The sequence below is a fragment of the Hevea brasiliensis genome, chromosome 15 (genome assembly GCF_030052815.1).
Source record: "Hevea brasiliensis isolate MT/VB/25A 57/8 chromosome 15, ASM3005281v1, whole genome shotgun sequence".
NCBI lineage: Eukaryota > Viridiplantae > Streptophyta > Magnoliopsida > Malpighiales > Euphorbiaceae > Hevea > Hevea brasiliensis.
The window spans coordinates 34,381,991-34,403,488 of NC_079507.1; positions in this window are offsets into that span (position 1 = coordinate 34,381,991).

The window sequence follows — 21,498 nt, forward strand, 5'->3', positions numbered from 1 at the left end:
AGCTAGCTAGCCTTGGGATGTGACTTCTCATAAGCCTTTGGCTATTGAGATGATTATTATTTCGAATGGCATGATATAACTGTGTGTTTTTATGAAATTTATTTTGAGACTTTTGAAATGAAATTGTTTGAATTAAATACACATAAATTATGTTTTGTATTTATTTCTCATGTTCAGTTCAATTTTTGAATAAGTATGATTTACATTCTGTATAAAGGTTATTTTAGTATGTTGTGCACCATTGATTTATAGTACTCAATGATGGCTGTTATTGCTATCGCAGATATAGAGACTAGAGGAGCAGTAGAGTGAGCTGCTGAGGATTTTGGAGCCACCATTCCCTGAAGTTTTATCGAGTATATTTTATACCCTTATTGTAATAATTATTTTGATGTATGTAAATGTATATACATGTAGAACTGGTAATGAGCAGTTGTATAAAGTTTGTAATAATATTAGTTTGGCTTTTTCTAATTTAAATTCTGGTTGGATGAATGTAATTTGTTTTAACTTTAATGAAATATGAATGAAAGTATTTTATTTTAATTTGAATGAAATTATTTAATATTATTTTGGATGATATTGAATTGAAAATTATTGGTTTGAATTTTGGAATTTGAGAAGTGATGTTGAAATTGTTGTGGTGGATGTTGAAGTTGTTGAGTTGATGAGATAAATCATTGGAAGTTTTTTTTTTAGGTATTTGAAGAACTGTTTTATCAAAATACAGAACCCATTCTGCCGAAATTTTTCTAAAATTTGTGGAAAAATAAAAAGGGACAAAAATTTTAACTAGTTTACAAACTTTAATTAAATGTTTTAATACCTATTAGAAAATGCTCACCACTTCTAAAAAATGAGAAAATGATTTTAAAATCCCTTATAGGGTACTTAATGAGTTATCGGTAGGTGAAGTTCGATAGTTTGTTAGGTGTTCTACTGGATCATGTTATGCCTTACAGAGGGGTAAGGTGTGACATGTTTTAGCGGTATCAGAGAAAATTTTTGAAGTATGTTTTAACTTGTAAATTTGTGTCTTTTATTTACTAAGTATAACTGCTCAATGTCCTTATTTGTTACATACAGTGCATTACATCATAAATATGAACTAACGGAGGGAATCTCTTGTGTTATTTGTTCAGGAGATATCCTAACTTTAGACTGAAATAGAAGAAGGGGATCGCTTTGTTGAGCAATCTGTTGAAGCTGAGGCACAAGGCAAAGCCCTAGCTCTCCAAAATGTCAGTGGGTCAGTGGCACCAGCCTCACAAATGCCGCAGTTTCCTGCACAGTTCGCACAGCAGATGGCGGCAATGTTTCAACAAATGGCTGGGGGAATGCCTACTCAAGCTCCACCCCATACTACTGTGGTGCAACCTTAAGCTCCAGTCAGACAGTATGACAAGCTGTTGAAGTATGGGGCCATAGAATTTAAGGGCACAGTAGACCCTTTAGAGGCAGAGCAATGGCTAAAAAGAATGGATAGAATGTTCAAGAAACTACACTGCCAAGATGAACTAAAATTTGAGTACTCAGTATCGCTACTGCAAGGGGATGCTTATGATTGGTGGAAAACCATCCCCTACAGCTTGGCTGAACCACCAATACTGACCTGGGATGACTTTATCAGAGAGTTTAGACAGAAATACGTACTAGATGCATATGTGGATCAGAAACTATAAGAATTTCTGAGTTTGAAGTAAGGCAACAGAACAGTGGCAGAATATGAGAGGGAGTTCTCCCGCTTAAGCCACTATGTTGGGAGTCTCCTTTCTATAAGCAAGGAAAGGTGCAAGAGATTTAAGACCAGTTTGAAGCCCAGTCTACGGATGCAAGTAGTGGGATTCACACACAGTAATTTCTCTGAGCTCGTCTCTCAAGCACTTGAGTTGGAAAGGATTAAATTAGAAGCAACACCGGCAAAAGAGAAATCTGAGAAAATTGAAAAATCAGAGAAAGATAAAGGTGAAAAATCAATTGAACAAAGTCCTAGTGGTACATCTGGAAAAAGAAGAAAAAATTTGGGGGACTTAGCAGAGGTACAGGTGGAAGGTTTGGAAGGGGTAGATTCTCTGGACAGAGACACCCTAGATCTGGTCAGCAGTCGACCAGGGGTTCATATCCTGCCCGCCCATGTGAGACTTGTGGCAAGATTCATGGGGGAGAATGCTATTGGGCAACAGGAGCTTGCTTTAACTATGGAGGCAAAGGCCATCTTACTAAGGACTGCACCAGTGCCCCTAGATTTGGGCTAGCTCCTACAACTGCAAAAGGGTCTGTTCAGAGTCTTGCTATCAGAGGTTCACAACCGATTAGCAGAGGAAGAGGCAGAGGTAATGCTTTTGGCAGTCAGGGTACTATTAACTAGTCAACACAAGGGAGTGCTTCAGCTAGAGTTTATACGATGAGACAGCGGGAAGAGGCTGAGACTTTCGATGTGGTAGCTAGTACATTCTCTATCTCTGATCAAGAAGTATTTGTGTTGTTTGATCCGGGTTCAACCCACTCATATGTTAGTGCTAGCATAGTCAGTTCACTTACTGTTCCGTGTGTCAAAATGGATTTTGAAGTGCTAGTAACTAGTCTGTTAGGATAAGAGGTTCTGGTCAACAGAATCTATAGAGACTGTCCTTTAGTGATCCAAGGACATGTTTTTCTATCGGATTTGATTGAAATGCCCTTCAGAGATTTTGATATCATCTTAGGCATGGATTAGTTAGCCAGCCATCACGCCAAGATTGACTGTAGACTGAAGACAGTCACTTTTGGTCTTCCTCTGGCAGTGATGTGGTAATACATAGCGAGAGGCAGTTACTGCCATCAAACATCATTTTGGCTGCACTAGCTAAAAGAATGATCAGAAAGGGGCATGAAGTATACTTGGCACATATGATAGACACCTAAGTGGGGAGTCCAACACTAAGGGACATTCCTACAGTATGTAACTTTCTGGATGTGTTTCCTGATGAATTGCTAGGATTACCTCCAGAAAGAGAAGTGCAGTTTGAGATTAATGTTATGCCTGGTGTGGACCCAATCTCCATAATGCCATATAGAATGGCACCAGCAGAATTGAAAGAATTAAAAGTGCAGTTGCAAGAGCTGCTTGACAAGGGCTTTATTTGTCTTAGTGTGTCACCTTGGGGAGTGCTAGTGTTATTTGTAAAGAAGAAAAATGGCACTTTCTGATTATGTATTGACTATCAGCAGTTAAATAAGGTAACAATAAAGAACAGATACCCATTGCCCCGCATTAATGACTTGTTTGATCATTTGAGGGGTGCAGCTATGTTCTCCAAAATTGACCTGAGATCAGGTTATGATCAGCTGAAAGTACAAGAGCAGAGTATTCCTAAAACTGCTTTTAGAACCCGCTATGGTCATTATGAGTTCTTGGTCATGCCATTCGGGTTAACTAATGCTCCGGCTGCTTTTATGGATCTGATGAACACTATCTTCAGACCATACCTCGACCAGTTTGTTGTGGTATTCATAGATGATATATTAGCTTATTCGACGAGTGCAGAAGAGCATGATAGACATCTACAGATTGTACTGTAAACTTTAAGGGAGAAATAGCTGTACGCCAAATTATCGAAGTGTGAATTTTGGCTGAAAGAAATATCCTTCTTGGGGCACATAGTATCAGTAGAGGGCATTAAGTTAGATCCAAGTAAGATAGAAGTTGTCCTTAATTGGAGGCCACCCAGAAATATCACGGAGATTCGCAGCTTTCTGGGTTTAGCTGGATACTACCGTCAATTTGTGAAGGGATTCTCCATGTTGGCATCTCCATTGACCAAGATACTTCGAAAAGATGTGAAATTTTAGTGGACGGATAAATACCAGTAGAGTTTTAATGAGTTTAAGAGATGTTTGATTGAGGCTCCAGTCCTGACTTTACCTACCCCGAGTAAAGAATATACAGTATATAGTGATGCTTCTCACAATGGATTAGGTTGTGTACTGATGCAATATCGGAATGTCATTGCCTATGCATCATGCCAACTGAAACCGCATGAGAGGAACTATTCGACAAATGATTTGGAGCTTGCAACTATTGTGTTCGCTCTTAAGATCTGGAGACTATTTGTATGGGGAAAAGTGTTACATCTACATAGATCATAAGAGTTTGAAGTATTTGGGAACTCAGAAAGAGTTGAATTTGAGACAGAGGAGATGGTTAGAGTTGATAAAAGACTATGATTGTCTGATAGACTATCAGCTAGGGAAAGCTAATGTTATGGCTGATGCCTTAAGTTGCAAGACTATGGCAAGTCTATGGGTTTCTCCTTTGTTTATGGTGCATGAATTGAGAGTATTGCATGCCAGCTTAGAGATTAATGCATGGCCAGTGTTGATTGATCAGATCAGAATGGCTGCTCAAAATGATCAGAAGCATCAGAAGCTATTAGAAGAAGTCAGAAATGAGAAGAAGCCTGAATTCTTAGTGAGAGATGACGGTCTACTGCTACACCAGGGCAGAATGTGTATTCCTAATGATATTGATTTGAGGCAGATCATTTTGAAGGAAGCACATGAGTCTCCTTTTGCTATGCACCTTGGTGGCACAAAAATGTATAGAGGGCTAAAGGAGCATTGGATGGGTATGAAAAGAGATGTGGCAGAATTTGTTTCCAATTGCCTAACTTGTCAGCAAGTGAAGGCAGAGCATCAAGTACCAGCTGGTTTGTTACATCCACTACCAGTACCAGAATGGAAATGGGAGAGAATAACAATGGATTTTGTGATGGGACTTTCGAGAACACAGAAGAGTCATGATGCAGTATGGGTCATCATTGACAGATTGACCAAGTCTGCTCATTTTCTACCAGTCTGGATGGAATACAGTTTAGAAAGATTGGCCAAGTTGTACATTGACGAGATAGTAAGACTGCATGGAGTTACAGTATCCATCGTGTAACACCCCTATTTGCATAGCCTAGTATATGTTACTGTTCCAGTAATTGGTGTTAGTCCGGATAATTAAGGGGATTAGAACCACACTTAAAACAACTAGATAAGCCATAAACACAAATAATTAGTAATTGTCAATTAGTTAAGTATAAATAAGAAAAACAGAACATAAGAAGTTAAATGAGCCGAGAGTCACAGCGATGGGTAACCTTCTTGGGAAGAACTGTGAAGTCGATTTAAACTCAAATTTCAAACCATAAAATGTGACGCTACGGTCCTTAGGACTATTACGAACACATTGGAAAAGAGAAAATAACGAAAAAGAATTGTTAAGCCAGTCAAATAATTAGGTTAGGGAGTCGAAAGAAATATTGAATTATTTACAAACCGGGTTGAACCGGCGAGGGGCAATTTGCTCAATTGACCCCGAGAACTGACTCCTGACCTAACTGTCAAATAAAATCAGAGAAAAGAAAATTTCAGAATCGGGAATTAAATTAAAGAACTAATGGAAAAATAAAAAAAATAAAAAAAAGAGAGGAAAATGGAAAAGTAAAAAGTGATGACATCATGCATGACCTCATGCATGATGTAATAAATATATAATTAATAAATTTAATTAACTTGATTTTTTGGTCTTCCATAAGACTAAAAACATAAAGAAAAGAAAAAAAGAAAAAAAAAGAGAAAACTTATCTTCCTTTGCCGTCCACCTCTCCTCTCTCATCTCTCTCATTTTCTTAACCTCCTCCATTGAAGCTCACTAAAAAGCTTCTTAAACCCAAGATTTGAGTCATAAAATTTATAAGTTTCTTAGTTAAAACTTATAGTTAAGTCTTGCTAAGAAGATTGGAAAGAGAAAATTTGAAGAAAGCTTGAAGAATCAAGAATTTGGAAAGCTCCATTTGAGGTAAGCTCTCTTCCTTAATTTTGATTGAATTATAAGTATAGAAGTAAGATGAGAGTGGTTAGAAATACATGAAAACATGCAAAATCATACCTATCTAGAACCCTAGGAATTTTGGCCAGCAGCAAACTAATGTTGAAATGGGTAATTTTGATGCAAATAATGAAGTGGTTAAGTGCAAGTGAGCGTATGAGTACTAAATCTGCATTTAGAATTCAACAAATGAGTTAGATATGAAAGTTAGGGTTTGGACCTAGGATTTTAGGAGGCAAAAATGTGAGAATTGGTCAAATGGTGTGTTTGACCTTGTTTGAGATGAAAAATGGTCATTTGTGACCAATTGAGATGTGTTGGAGGTGTTAGAAGTGAGTTTAAATTCGGATTGAAAATGGCCATGCTGCAGGCAGCAGGACTAAGGTCCTTTTGAGGGACCAAAACTGAAAATTTACAAGCCCAATTGGTATGAGACCAATTGGCAATGAAAATAGACACAAAATGGAACATTTTCGTTTAGGATTCATGCCTAGAAAGTGACCATAGCATAGTGAACAAATTGGCCAAATCCGGATTAGACAATCTGACTTGTATAAAAATGACCAAATGAATAGTATTTGTTCATTTGGCCATAACTTGGGCTAGGCAGGTCTAAATGACCTGAAATTTTACCAGTGGATAGCTGAGATATAGATCTAAAACTTTCATGCAGAACACAAACCAAAATTATGCCCTTAACCAAGTCATTTGGCCACCCAAATTTGGTGACCTAAAACTGCCAGAACCAGTTTGGTGCCCAAAAATCTGGGTTAAGTCTAATCTGGAAGCCATGATTCAAATGGCTATAACTTGAGCTACAAAACTCCAAATAGAGTGATTCAAAAAGGAGAATAAAGTTAAGACAATAGGGAACATTTTCTATGAAGAAAGTTTTGCCAAATTCTAACAGAAAAATGACCAATGGAATAGTGCAACATAAGGCACCAAAACTGAAAATTTGCAATTTTGCATAAAAGACTTAAAATTTGAGAAAACAACCAAAACTAACAAATTAGGTAACCAAAATGTGGTATGTGGGTGAAATTAGAATTCCCATACCTATTAAGCATTAGAAAGTCAACAAATTGACTTGAATAGTATCATGAATAGTAACCCTAAAATACAAATTTTAAAGAACGTCAAGTTTAACATATTAAAGCTAGGTATAAGTAGATTTGAATTTATTTTTGGAGTTATGATAAATGGCGATACTGAAACACTGTGAAACTGTGCGTTTCAGTGGAAAAGAATACCAGGAAAGAACCCGAGACATCGAGTCAAGGCCAAGAGGTGACTCGTATAAGGTTTGTGCACAACTAACTATTTTGTTACTTTTCACTTCTAAATTGATTTGAACAAGTTTATTTTATGATTTATAATTTTGTTGCGTTGAGGATTTTAATTTGTTGAATGAAATTGTATAAATTAAATGTAAATTTTCTTATGCATTTAAGGATTTATTGCATGGTTTTGAGGATTATAAAATTTAAGTTTGATGTGTTGCCAACCTTGAGCATGAATTTATGATGATTAAATATGTTGATGATTTATAAACACTTTGGAAATAGAAATTGTTTTGAATATGATTTGAAACCACAGTTGACATGGCAAAATATGTTGTGAATTCTCATTAGCTTGTCTAGTAAGATATCTCCTCCTGTAGATGGGGCGAGTTCCTTCCTCTCTGGCTTGCCAGTTGGGAAAGAGTTTGAATGAGTACTCATATATACTAGCTAGTCTTTGTTCCTCCCTTTCAGCTTCAGTTATTGGGAGAGTGTGAAATTTCATGGTGTACAACACGGCATCTATTTGAATTTTGGGTCATGGGTTCAACTGTGTGAATTGTTGGCAACACCCTTTAAATTATGCATAGTTTGATAAATTGTGGTTGAAATAAATAATTTGTCAGTGATTCAAAATATTTTTGTATTGTTTCGGGATTTAAAAGAAATGTAGATAAATAGTTACTATTTGATCAAAATGTTATTCAAATAAATAATTTGCATGAATGAAAATATTAATTTCTGAATGTTATGAATTTTGAAGAATTTAGAAATTTCAAATTTTTATTTATTATGAATTGTCAAGCATAACTTGTATTAAGTTTTAAATTATTAGTTTGTGCACCACTGAGTTCACCACTCAGTGATAGCCTTGTATGCTGTCGCAGGTGAAAAAAAATATAAAGCAGCTGAGCAAGATTACTAAAAGGCATAGTGAGACTATCTTCGGGTATATCATAGGTATACCCTTGTACTTTAGATTTTGATGTAATTCTATAATTGTATGTATAAAATTTACTTTGAGCAGTTGTACCAACTCTTTTGTAATATATTTTTGGATTGTAATGAAATACAAATTATTATAAGGTTATCTTGAGATTTTATGTATTTATAAAGTTTGCACTACTAAATTTTTAATACTCCCATGAATGTAACTATTCATTTTATTATCTTAATGAGATATTTCAATGTTTAATTTAATTTAAACTGCGTATTGAGTTGCTTGTGTTGATTTGTGAAATGTGATTGAATAATGGAGTTGTGATTGAGAAAAATATTTGGAGTGTCTTTATTTTTAGGTTTTGAAGAATTGTTTTCTTAAAATACAGACGGCACTCTTCCGAAATTTTTATAAAAATTATGGAGATTTTAAATATCTAAGAATTTGATTTATGTTTGGACTTTAAATAAAGGTTTTTAATATCTGAAAAAAAAAATTTACCCACCAATTTAAAAATGAACGAAAATTATTTTAAAATCACTTGTAGTATATTTAATGGGTTACCGGTAGGCGAAGTACGGTAATTCATTAGGTGAACTACAGGAGCATGTTACATCTTACGGGGAGTAGGGTGTGACATATTTTAGTGGTATAAGAGCAAAAGTTTTAAAATAAATTTTGAATTATGAATTTGAAATATTTTTCGATAAGTACAACTGCTCGAATGTTTCATACATATAGTACATTTACATCATAAATATGAACTAACGGGGAGAAATCTCCTTATGTTAGTTATACAGAAAAAAAAAATCCTGTGAATAGATATGGACAAGGGGGATAAAACGGTAGAGTAGTCTGATACAGCTAATGTACAAGGAGAGGCCCCAGTTTCGCAGAGCGTTGGAGGTCCAACTGCATCAGTCCCTCCTATACAAATTACTGCACAAACAGCCCAGCAGATGGCCATGTTCTTTCAGCAAATGGCTGATAATCTATCAGCCCAGGCCCAAGTACAAACCCAACCCCCTCAAGAGCAGCATGAAAAAGAGAAAAGTAGAAAACCCATCGGTCAAAGTTCAAGTAGTAATTTGGGAAAGAGAAAAGATTTTGAGGGACCCCGAGCTCCTAAGTATGATAGAGGCAGATCTTCAGGGCGGAAGCAATCAAGAACCATTCGTTAAAGAACCAGAAGTTCCTACCCTATCCGTATCTGTGACGTTTGTGGAAAATTACACGGGGTTATATGCCATAGGGTCACTGGAGCCTACTTCAATTGTGGTGGAATTGGACATTTTGCCCGAGATTGTACTAGCGCACGTCGATTTATGCCACATACTACACCAGAGGAATCAGTTCAAGATTCTGATTTTAGAGTCTCATTAATAGTTAGTAGGGGCAGAGGTAGAAGTAGAGACAGCACTTCGGGTAATCCTAGCACAATGGACCAACCCGAGCAAAGGAATACATTAGAAAGAGGGAACGCCATGCATCGAGGGGAAGAAGCAGAGACTTCAGATGTAGATGTCGGTATGTTCTTAACTTGTGAAAGGAATAATTATATACTATTTGATTCCAGCTCTACTTGTTTATATGCTAATGCTAAAATTATATGTTCTATTGCTATTCCCTTGCATGGAGATAAATTTTAATGTGTTAGTAATTAGTCTTTTAGGATAAGAATTGCGATAATAAGCGTGATTAGAATTAATTTTGGAAAAGTTTCTAGTGAGAGACATCTCCTAGACTAGGATAAATTATAAAGTTAATTAGTAAGCCTAATTAGGTAAGGCAAGAGGACCAAAAAGTAAGTTATAGCAATATATCTGCCCTAGATGGAAGTAAAGGTACTACTGTTGATAGATGTCAGTAAGTACCATAATCAAAATAAGTTTAAGATATTAGTGGATTTGAAAGAAATAAGACATAGGGAAGTTTGATCTATTGGGATGTATCGTAGTAACTATGCAATATTCTTGATGTTTGTGCTGTAAGCTGCAGATTATAATACTGACTTGAGATTTATTGTGTAGAGCTACGTACTACCCAATAGTACATAAGGATAAGAATAGTTATAAATGACTTTCTCTCTGGTACAAATATACCAGAACAGAGTTTTATTACTAGAACTGAGTTTGAAAATCCTAATTCAGAATTTAAAACTTTATAATTAGAATATCAAAAGATCATGGTTGCAAGGTAGTGAGATGTTAGTAGTATGCCCTAGAGCATATCATTTAGTATGTATCTTGTACATATTTTTATTAATAAAAGGCATTTCCACTTTTCCGTTTACATAATATATTTATGTGTAGTAGAAAATGTCCATTGATATTTTGTTAGAAATATTATTCTTAAGTTGTTAAGAATATGAGTGACAATATTTCTAGCACGAAGTATCATAAATAGGTTCACAATCGAGGATACTTCATAATAAGGACATGACTTATACAGAAAGATTGTATTCATGTTTGTTCCCAAGTTATTTATATGAGATATAAATAAGATGGAATGGTGAGTCTCATGCCATATAACAAACATGATAGGCACTTATAAATGATAAGTAGGCAGAACCAGTGACACTTATGACAAGCACATGGAGTTTACTCTTGTCAATGTTTTGTCATAAATCATATCAGTGCATATAATCTTTAGACCTGAGATAGCACAGTTATCTTGTATATAGGTAGTTTGAGTTTGATACTACTTTCATACTTGTACTGTGTATGGGTATATGGGCATGTGTTGGCTCCTACTAGTTATATATGGAGGTAGGTGTTGATCAAAATGGAATATGTTCCTCTAAGTAAATAGAGATAAAATCTTATGTTCATTTAATTGTTCTTGATGTTTCAAGTTCCTGGCCAGGACAGATAGATTTATTTAGAAAAGAGTTTCTGATGAGAAAATCTTTTTAATCAAGAACTGGAATTAAAAGAGAACATAATATTCATAGCAAATGGAGTTTGACATAAACCATGACTCCAGCTTGAGTTGGGATTTTGTAACAGAGAGATTCTAGTGCATGGTAACATATGATTATAGGTTCATTTAAGGTAAACCTTATTACTAATTGGGTGGCCATGGCATGCTATGCTAGGTGTTAACCATGGTCTATGAGATTCATAAAATGATTTAGAGAAATCATTTATGGTAAGAAAGAGTTCTGATGATATTAAGAGTTGATATCATGTCTCATTGCCAATTAGTGATGAGCCTAGTAAGTCACACACATACACAAGTTATCACCTAATTAAATATGATTTAATTAATTAATTAAAGAGTTTAATTGATTAATTAAATAGGTTTGGTTTGCAATTAGTTTGCAAAGTCCCTAGCATGACTTGAAACCAAATCTAGATTATTGGATGTATAATATAAGTTAAATTTATATTTAAAGTGTTTAAATATGAATTTAATTAATGAGAAATTAATTAATAGAGATTAATTAATTAATTTATATTTGATATAAATTAATTAGAAGAAGAAAAATAATTATTTTGGGTTGAGAACTCAAAATTAAGACACAGGGGCATTTTGGTCATTTTTGCAGTGTGACATGTGGCACCATGAGATGGTGACACATGGCATAACACATAAGCTTGCCAAATGTTTTTTAATCATGTAAGATGATTAAAATCAAGATTACATAGAGGTTTGACACTTGGCACAATGTGATTGGGTCACTTAAACCTAGAGCTAATCAAAGGGTGACATGTTACAAGGGTTTAATGTGTTAACCTAGCTATTTAAGTGTTGTTATGAGAAAATAAAATACAACCAGCAACCACACTCCTTGGTCACGCCATTTTGCAGCCCTCCCTCTATTTTTCTTCATCTCTCATCAATTCAAAGAGATTAGCCATCAATCTCTTCAATTAAGAACACTAGAAATTGTTTCTAGTGTCCTGTTTACATCTCTAATCTCTTAAAAGGCTGAACTTAAATTTCTAATTAATAGAAAAGGCTTTAGAAGCTATTCAAGGGCTGCCATAGGTGTTCTTGGTGTGGACAAACTAGAGGGACAACATCTGGTGTCCTGAAGACGAATCTCAAAGGCGCAGACACGCTGCAGTGCATCAAGAGGTTAGTGTAATCGTTCTTGATTTAATCTAGGGTTCTAAAATTAATCTGATTAATTTTAAAATCTTAAATGGCAAATACAGATCCAAAAACATATTAAAAGAGTTTTAATATGTTGTTTATCATTGAAATCAAATAGATAAAAATAAATCTTACATGATGCATGTGAACCTAGGTGAAAATTTTTGAATTCAATGGTATAAACTTGTGTTTTTCACGCTTCCGTTCCTTCAATTGGTATCAGAGCCACTATATTTGGCATTTAGATTGTTTATTATATGATTTAATTGTGTGATTTGATCATGAGATGATTGATCCATTGCTGGTTGGATCAAGAGGTGTGGCGGCATGCTTGATGAACTCCAACATGGTGCGCATGGCTTTGGAAGATCATGGTGCGCATGGTTGTTATTAAATTCTGCAATTGTTACATGATGAAAGGTTCATCATATGACTAATTAAAATTTTTAATTAGGATTTTTAATCACACAATTAAATTATGATTCAAATAAAAAATTTTAAAAATTGTTTGAATGTGATTCAAATCTGAATTTTAAAAGTTGTTTGAATGTGATTCAAATCTGAATTTTTAAAGTTGTTTGAATCATATTTAAATCTGATTTTTTAAAATTAATTGAATAAAATTCAGATCTGATTTTTTAAAAAATGTTTGAATGTGATTCAAATCTGATTTTTTAAAAAAATGTTTGAATGTGATTCAAATATGAATTTTTGAAGTTGTTTGAATGTGATTCAAATCTGAATTTTTAAATTTGTTTGAATGAGATTCAAATTTAAATTTTTAAATTTATTTGAATCATATTCAAATCTGGATTTTTAAGTTGAATATGAGACATTCAATTTAATTTAAGTATGTATGTTTTATTTAATTGTTAAATAGTGATATGCATGATGGATGATCATGGACTATAAAAGACCAATGTGATTGAATTTATTTCTTTTATGTTTTTTTGGGATTGTAAATTAATTATTTTATTTTAATTTATTTTGGGCATGTATTATTAAGTTTCTAATAATTTTTGGGTTGTAATTTCATTTATTTAAGTTCTTGTAAATTCGCTTTGGTATGCCAAGGATTACTAAGTAATATTGGATTGCAAGAAGTTCAAGGAGGTCAAGAGCATTGGTGGGACCAGTGGGAGGAATTCAAGATCAAGTGTTGATTATGTACTCCTTCAGCAACTCTTGTAAAATGAATGAATGAAATGCACCTAGGAATGCCATGATTCAAATCTTGGTGGCTCAGAATTGAATCCCTTAGAAAGTCTATGATCATACCATATTTACTGCTTATCCATGAATGCATGAGATGTATGGAAATGTATGCAATTATATGATTTATGCATGCTAAATGGATAATGTGCAAAGTGAGACCTTAATAGTAATTAGAATGACCATAAAATCTTACAAACAAATGATTAAGTTGGATATGCTATAATTAAAGTAATTATAACATAGGCCCTCCATTGGGGCAATTATTTTAAGAAATTTTAAAAAGTTGCATGAGATGCAATTAATTTAAGAGATTTTCTTAAGAATAATTGTTAAGCATGAGATGTTGTAAATATGTAAATGGTTTGGTGGCCAATATTGGATGTACCTGAGGACATTAAAATTATTTACATAATTACTTGCTCAATGGGATCAACTTAACTAATGCAAGATAAGTCAATAATGGATGTACCTAAGATTTTGAGCATTAGGGGCTAGGTAAAGGGTTGAACCTCACATGAGATGTGATGGGCAAGGAGTTGCTCACTTATAGTTTATTGTAATTCCAATAATGGATGTACCTGAGGATGATCAATAGAATTATAAGAATTCAATCACCCACTAGAAATCCATCCAACTATGATTTCCGTTTCCTACTTTGGAAGTGTAGGATTCGCTAAGTTAGTGGGAGGACCAATTTGATTAAAAGACCATAATCATTTTGGTTAATTACATGACACATTTACTAATTAATCTGGTTATTTTCTGCAATTAATTTTCTGATAAAAATGAGCACAAAACAACCACCACCATCCAATATCCTTGCAAGCATACTTGATCACAATAGGTTGACAGGACCAAATGTGTCTGATTGGCTAAGAAATTTGAAGCTTGTCCTGAACCTTGAACATATAGGATATGTTTTATATTCAAATGTTCCTGGTCCCTTACCTCCAGAGGCTACACAAGAGGAACATGATACTTTGGACAAGTGGAAGGAGCATGATATGAGAGCTAAGTGTTACATGCTTGCTTCCATGAGTAATGAGTTACAGAAGCAACATAAGAACATGCAGAGTGCGAGTGAGATCCTCCTTCACCTACAAGAGTTGTATGGTGAGCACAGCAGGAATGCTAGGTATGAGATATCTAGACAGCTATTCCATATGAGGATGTCTGAGGGACAGAATGTTGGGGATCATGTCCACAAGATGATTCGGCTGATTGAGCAGTTGGAACATCTTGATTTCAACATGGATTTCCAACTACAGACGGATTTGATCCTTCAGTCCCTTCCTGAGTCTTTTGGGAATTTTGTGACAAATTTCCATATGACTAAACAGGAATGCACCTTAGCTGGTTTACTCAACATGCTGGTTATTGCCCAAAAGAATATGCCAGGCAATAAAGGGAAAGAGGTAGCTTTGGTTGCGTCTTCTTCTGCTGGAAAGTCCAACAAGAAGAAGGGCAATAAGAAAAAGAAACCTCAGATTCCTGGTCCTTCCTAGAAAATAGCTAAACAGAAAAGGAAGACTAAAGCTGATGGAGGCAAAGGAAAGTGTTTCCACTGCCAAAAGGATGGGCACTTAAAAAGGAACTGCCCAGAGTATCTTACTTCTCTGAAGGACAAGAAGGATACACCTTCGGAAGGTATGTCCATATCTTGTTATTTAGATTATGATGATACTCATAGTTCATCTACAGCTTGGGTTTTAGATACTGGTGCCAGTTCTCACATTTCTAATGATGTGCAGGAACTAGCAAACAGTAGCAGCTTGCGTTCTCAAGATATTAGAGTCCGGATTGGCAATGGCTCAACTGTTGAAGCTTTAGCCATAGGATCTAAATCTTTTACATGTTTGGACATGTTTTGTGTTTGGATAATTTTTTATATGTACCTGATGCTTTTAAGAACATCATTTCTATATCTAGTTTGACTAGAAATGGCTATGAATTTCAGTTCACTGATGATGTTTGCAATATTTATTTTGGAAATAAATATGTTGGTTCGGGTTATATGAATGATGGTCTTTATTATTTGGATAATAATGACAAACACAAATTGAATGCAAGTGATCTAAAAGAATGTAATGCCATGGTGAAAATCAACTCAAGTTCAAAATATATTTGGCACTTAAGATTATGTCATATTGCAGAAGATAGGATTGCAAAATTGGAGAAAATGGGGATTCTATCCTCATTGGGCTCTGAGCCTACTCCAACTTGTGAATCCCGCCTGTGGTAAAATGACTAGATCACCCTTTGTTGGACAAGGGCTAAGAGCTGAAAATATTTTGGAGCTAATACATAGTAATGTATGTGGTCCATTTAAAGAAATGGCTAGAGGGGGTTTTCATTATTTTATTACCTTTACTGATGATAAATCAAGGTTTGGGTATTTGTATTTGATGAAATACAAACATGAATCTTTTGAAAAGTTCAAAGAATTTAAATCAAGTAGAAAATCAAACAGAAAGAATATTAAAGCTCTTCGATCAGATCGTGGAGGTGAATATTTGAGTACTGAATTTGATGAATACTTGAGAGAGCATGGCATTGTTTCTCAGCTGACTCCTCCAGGAAAGCCACAGCTGAATGGTGTATCTGAAAGGAGAAATTGTACCCTATTGGATATGGTACGTAGTATGATGAGCTATACTGATATGCTAATCTTCTTTTGGGGATTTGCATTAGAATCAGCTTTGTATATTCTGAATAGGATTCCATCAAAATCAGTTTCTTCCACACCTTATGAGATATGGCATGGAAGAAAACCAAGTCTTAAGCATGTTAAGATTTGGGGTTGTCCAGCTTATATCAAAAAGCTGAACACTGATAAATTGGAGACCAGATCAGAAAAAGGTCGATTTGTTAGATATCCAAAAGATAGTTTTAGATATTATTTTTATTTGCCTACTTCACAAAAGGTTGTGATAAGTAGAGATGCCACATTTCTTGAACAACAGTTTGTTCAAGAAGGAGGCAAAGGAAGGCAAATAGAGTTAGAATTGGAGAATTCTGACCAACCAACAGATCAGATGGATATAGATCCATCTAGTCAACCAATACCCATTGATGAAACATCTACAGCTATTCCTCGTAGAACAACCAGGGTATCTCACCCACCAGTGAGATATGGTTTTCTTCATGAAGAAGAATAAGAGTTGTCTACTCATGAAGAAGTAGATCATGGAGATGATCCACTTACCTATGAAGAAGCTATATCAGATATAGACTCTTCAAAATGGATTGATGCTATGAAATCCGAGATTGATCCCATGTATAAGAATCAAGTTTGGGATCTTGTTGACCCACCTGAAGGTATTAGACCTATAGGGAACAAATGGGTTTTCAAGAAGAAAATTGGTTCTGATGGAAAGGTAGAGACCTATAAGGCAAGGCTAGTAGCGAAAGGGTTTCGCCAAAGGCAAGGAATCGACTATGAGGAGACTTTCTCGCCTGTTGCCATGCTTAAATCAATTAGGATTTTATTAGCAATAGCTGCATACTTTGATTATGAGATTTAGCAGATGGATGTCAAAATAGCTTTTCTCAATGGATACATTGAAGAAAACATTTTCATGGAACAACCTAGGGGATTTGAATCCCAAGATGGTTCCAAGGTATGCAAGCTAAAGCGATCCATTTATGGGTTGAAACAAGCTTTGAGGAGTTGGAACATCCGTTTTGATGAAGCCATTAAATCCTTTGGTTTTATCAAAAATGAGGATGAGCCATGTGTATATAAGAAGGTTAGTGACAGTGCTATCACTTTCCTTGTCTTATATGTGGATGACATACTGTTGATGGGTAATGACACAGGTATGTTGACGACTATAAAGGTATGGTTGTCAAATACATTCTCCATGAAAGACTTAGGGGAGGCAACCTATATTCTTGCAATTCACATCTATAGAGATAGAGCGAAAAGAATAATTGGTTTATACAAAGTCTATACTTGGAAAAGGTGTTAAAGAGGTTTAACATGCTTGATTCCAAGAGAGGATTGTTACTAGTGAGACATGGTATCCATCTTTCTAAAGAGATGTCTCCAAAGACACCTGAAGAAAGAGATAAGATGGCCAGGATTCCATATGCTTCGGCTATTGGAAGTTTAATGTATGCAATGTTGTGTACTAGGCCGAATATCGCATATGCTGTTAGTTTGACTAGCAGGTATCAATCCAATCCAGGTTTGGAACACTGGATAGCTGTCAAGAATATTCTTAAGTACTTGAGAAGCACTAAGGATTTATTCTTGATTTATGGAGGTGGAGACTTGCAATTGGATGGTTATACTGATTCTGATTTCCAATCAGATATCGATGATAGAAAGTCTACCTCTGGATATGTGTTCATTTGTAATGGAGGTGCGATCATTGGAAGAGTTCCAACAGAGCACGATTGCAGATTCCACTACAGAGGTCGAGTATATTCTTTGCATCGATGTCGCAAAGGAAGTCATTTGGATAAAGAAGTTCGTGAGAACTTACATGGATTCCTTCCATTGAGTTAGCAGTTCCACTACATTGTGACAATAATGGAGCAGTCGTACAGGCTAAGGAACCAAGGTCTCACTAGAAATCCAAACACATAGAAAGGCGCTACCACATTATCAAAGAAATAGTTGGGCGAGGCGATGTAGCCATACAGAAAATAGCATCAGCTGAAAATCCAGCTGATCCATTCACTAAGCCTATGTCACAGACTCAGTTAGACCGACATCTTGAGAAGATAGGTCTAAGATATTGTAATGAATGGCTCCAGTGCTAGTGGGAGATTGTTAGTAGTATGCCCTAGAGCATATCATTTAGTATGTATCTTGTACATATTTTTATTAATAAAAGGCATTTCCACTTTTCCGTTTACATAATATATTTATGTGTAATAGAAAAGGTCCATTGATATTTTATTAGAAATATTATTCTTAAGTTGTTAAGAATATGAGTGACAATATTTCTAGCACGAAGTATCATAAATAGGTTCACAATCGAGGATACTTCATAATAAGGACATGACTTATCCAGAAAGATTGTATTCATGTTTGTTCCCAAGTTATTTATATGAGATATAAATAAGATGGAATGGTGAGTCTCATGCCATATAACAAACATGATAGGCACTTATAAATAATAAGTAAGCCGAACCAGTGACACTTATGACAAGCACATGGAGTTTACTCTTGTCAATGTTTTGTCATAAATCATATCGATGCATATAATCTTTAGACACGAGATAGCACAGCTTATCTTGTATATAGGTAGTTTGAGTTTGATACTGCTTTCATACTTGTACTGTGTATGGGTATATGGGCATGTGTTGGCTCCTACTAGTTATATATGGAGGTAGGTGTTGATCAAGATGGAATCTGTTCCTCTAAGTAAATAGAGATAAAATCCTATGTTCATTTAATTGTTCTTGATGTTTCAAGTTCTGCCAGACAGATAGATTTATTCAGAAAAGATTTTCTGATGAGAAAATCTTTTTAATCAATAACTGGAATTAAAAGAGAACATAATATTCATAGCAAATGGAGTTTGACATAAACCATGACTCCAGCTTGAGTTGGGATTTTGTAACAGAGAGATTCTAGTGCATGGTAACATATGATTATAGGTTCATTTAAGGTAAACCTTATTACTAATTGGGTGGCCATGGCATGCTATGCTAGGTGTTAACCATGGTCTATGAGGTTCATAAAATGATTTAGAGAAATCATTTATGGTAAGAAAGAGTTCTGATGATATTAAGAGTTGATATCATGTCTCATTGCCAATTAGTGATGAGCTTAGTTAGTCACACACATACACAAGTTATCACCTAATTAAATATGATTTAATTAATTAATTAAAGAATTTAATTGATTAATTAAATAGGTTTGGTTTGCAATTAGTTTGCAAAGTCCCTAGCATGACTTAAAACCAAATCTAGATTATTGGATGTATAATATAAGTTAAATTTATATTTAAAGTGTTTAAATATGAATTTAATTAATGAGAAATTAATTAATAGAGATTAATTAATTAATTTATATTTGATATAAATTAATTAGAAGAAGAAAAATAATTATTTTGGGTTGAGAACTCAAAATTAAGACACCGTGGCATTTTAGTCATTTTTGCAGTGTGACACGTGGCACCATGAGATGGTGACACATGGCATAACACATAAGCTTGCCAAATGTTTTTTAATCATGTAAGATGATTAAAATCAAGATTACATATAGGTTTGACACTTGGCACAATGTGATTGGGTACTTAAACCTAGAGCTAATCAAAGGGTGACATGTTGCAAGGGTTTAATGTGTTAACCTAGCTATTTAAGTGTTGTTATGAGAAAATAAAATACAACCAGCAGCCACACTCCTTGGTCACACCATTTTGCAGCCCTCCCTCTATTCTTCTTCATCTCTCATCAATTCAAAGAGATTAGCCATCAATCTCTTGAATTAAGAACACTAGAAATTGTTTCTAGTGTCCTGTTTACATCTCTAATCTCTTAAAAGGCAGAACTTGAATTTCTAATTAATAGAAAAGGCTTTAGAAGCTGTTCAAGGGCTGCCATAGGTGTTCTTGGTGTGGACAAGCTAGAGGGACAACATCTGGTGTCCTGAAGACGAATCTCAAAGGCGCAGACACGCTGTAGTGCATCAAGAGGTTAGTGTAATCATTCTTGATTTAATCTAGGGTTCTAAAATTAATCTGATTAATTTTAAAATCTTAAATGGCAAATACAGATCCAAAAACATATTAAAAGAGTTTTAATATGTTGTTTATCATTGAAATCAAATAGATAAAAATAAATCTTGCATGATGCATGTGACCCTAGGTGAAAATTTTTGAATTCAATGGTATAAACTTGTGTTTTTCATGCTTCCGTTCCTTCATGAGAGTTAAAGACTCCGTTACCCTAGCATGAATTACAGTACATCAAGAATTGTTATGAGACTAGAGATTTTAGCATGGTAAAAATTTAAAAATAACACCTATAGGGCTAAGTCATCTAGTCTCCGATATGGGGTTTATAGTTGTTTTGGTATTGTAATGGATCTTTTGCTCAAAGTTTAGTAAGGAACAGTATTCTATTTGTGTAGCAGTAAGACACAAAATATAATTTTGTTCCCCTAGAAGAGACAAGATGCTATGGATGATAATTATAACTTATAAAACAGTTAAGAAATAATATTCTATTGATAACAGTAATTCGATAAGAACTAGTTGGCTAGGTATTCTTTAGAAAGAGCACAATTTTATTGTGCGGATCATAAGGATTAGATTAGAATTAAAGCGAAACTTTTGAATAGCATGGGAAACAAGAGAGTCTGGTAGACTCCCTTCTTAAGATTAAAGAATTATTTATGGTTAAAAAAAAAAAAAGGTAATGATCGTAAACCAGCGGAAAATAAGCTATAGAATATTGATAGATAAAAGAGTTGTGGAAGTAAAAGTTAGAATGGTTGGTGCGAATGTAATAAAGAAACGTTATGAATATTAGTTAAAGTGTTGACTAGAATGGTCGGAGGACTAAATCAATGTAATATTGAAGTATAGTGGATTTATTAGGGATGATAAGAGGTGCTAAATTACGACTCGACAGTAAAGTTAAGAAAGAAGATTAGGTTAAGAAATAAAATAATTAAAGTTAAGTTGTGGAATGAAAGAAGGAAACAAATAGAACATTAAGAAATGAGAAAAACACTAGATAAGGAATTGCCACTAGGGCAAACAACCTACTTAAGACGCGTAATGATATCCTAAACTATTTTATCAAGAAGGAAATAAGTTAAACAAAAGCGAACAAGATAGTGCAAAATGGCACATAGGCCTTGGTCATAAATAGAGATGGTAAGATAATGGCTATGGACCTATGGCCAAGAAAAAGATAAGCAGTTCATATATGACCAACAAGGTCATTTGAAAAAAAAAAAAAAGACTACAAAGGAAAATAATTGCTAAAGCAACAGCAAGAAAAGACTAAAATATTCTAAACTAAACTAAAAGTTGCATCAAATGATCAAGAGATTTGATAAGAAAAGAGTAAAACTAAGTTCTCACCCATAGGATCGTACGAGGTCCTAGAAAGAGTGGATCCACTAGCACACAGAT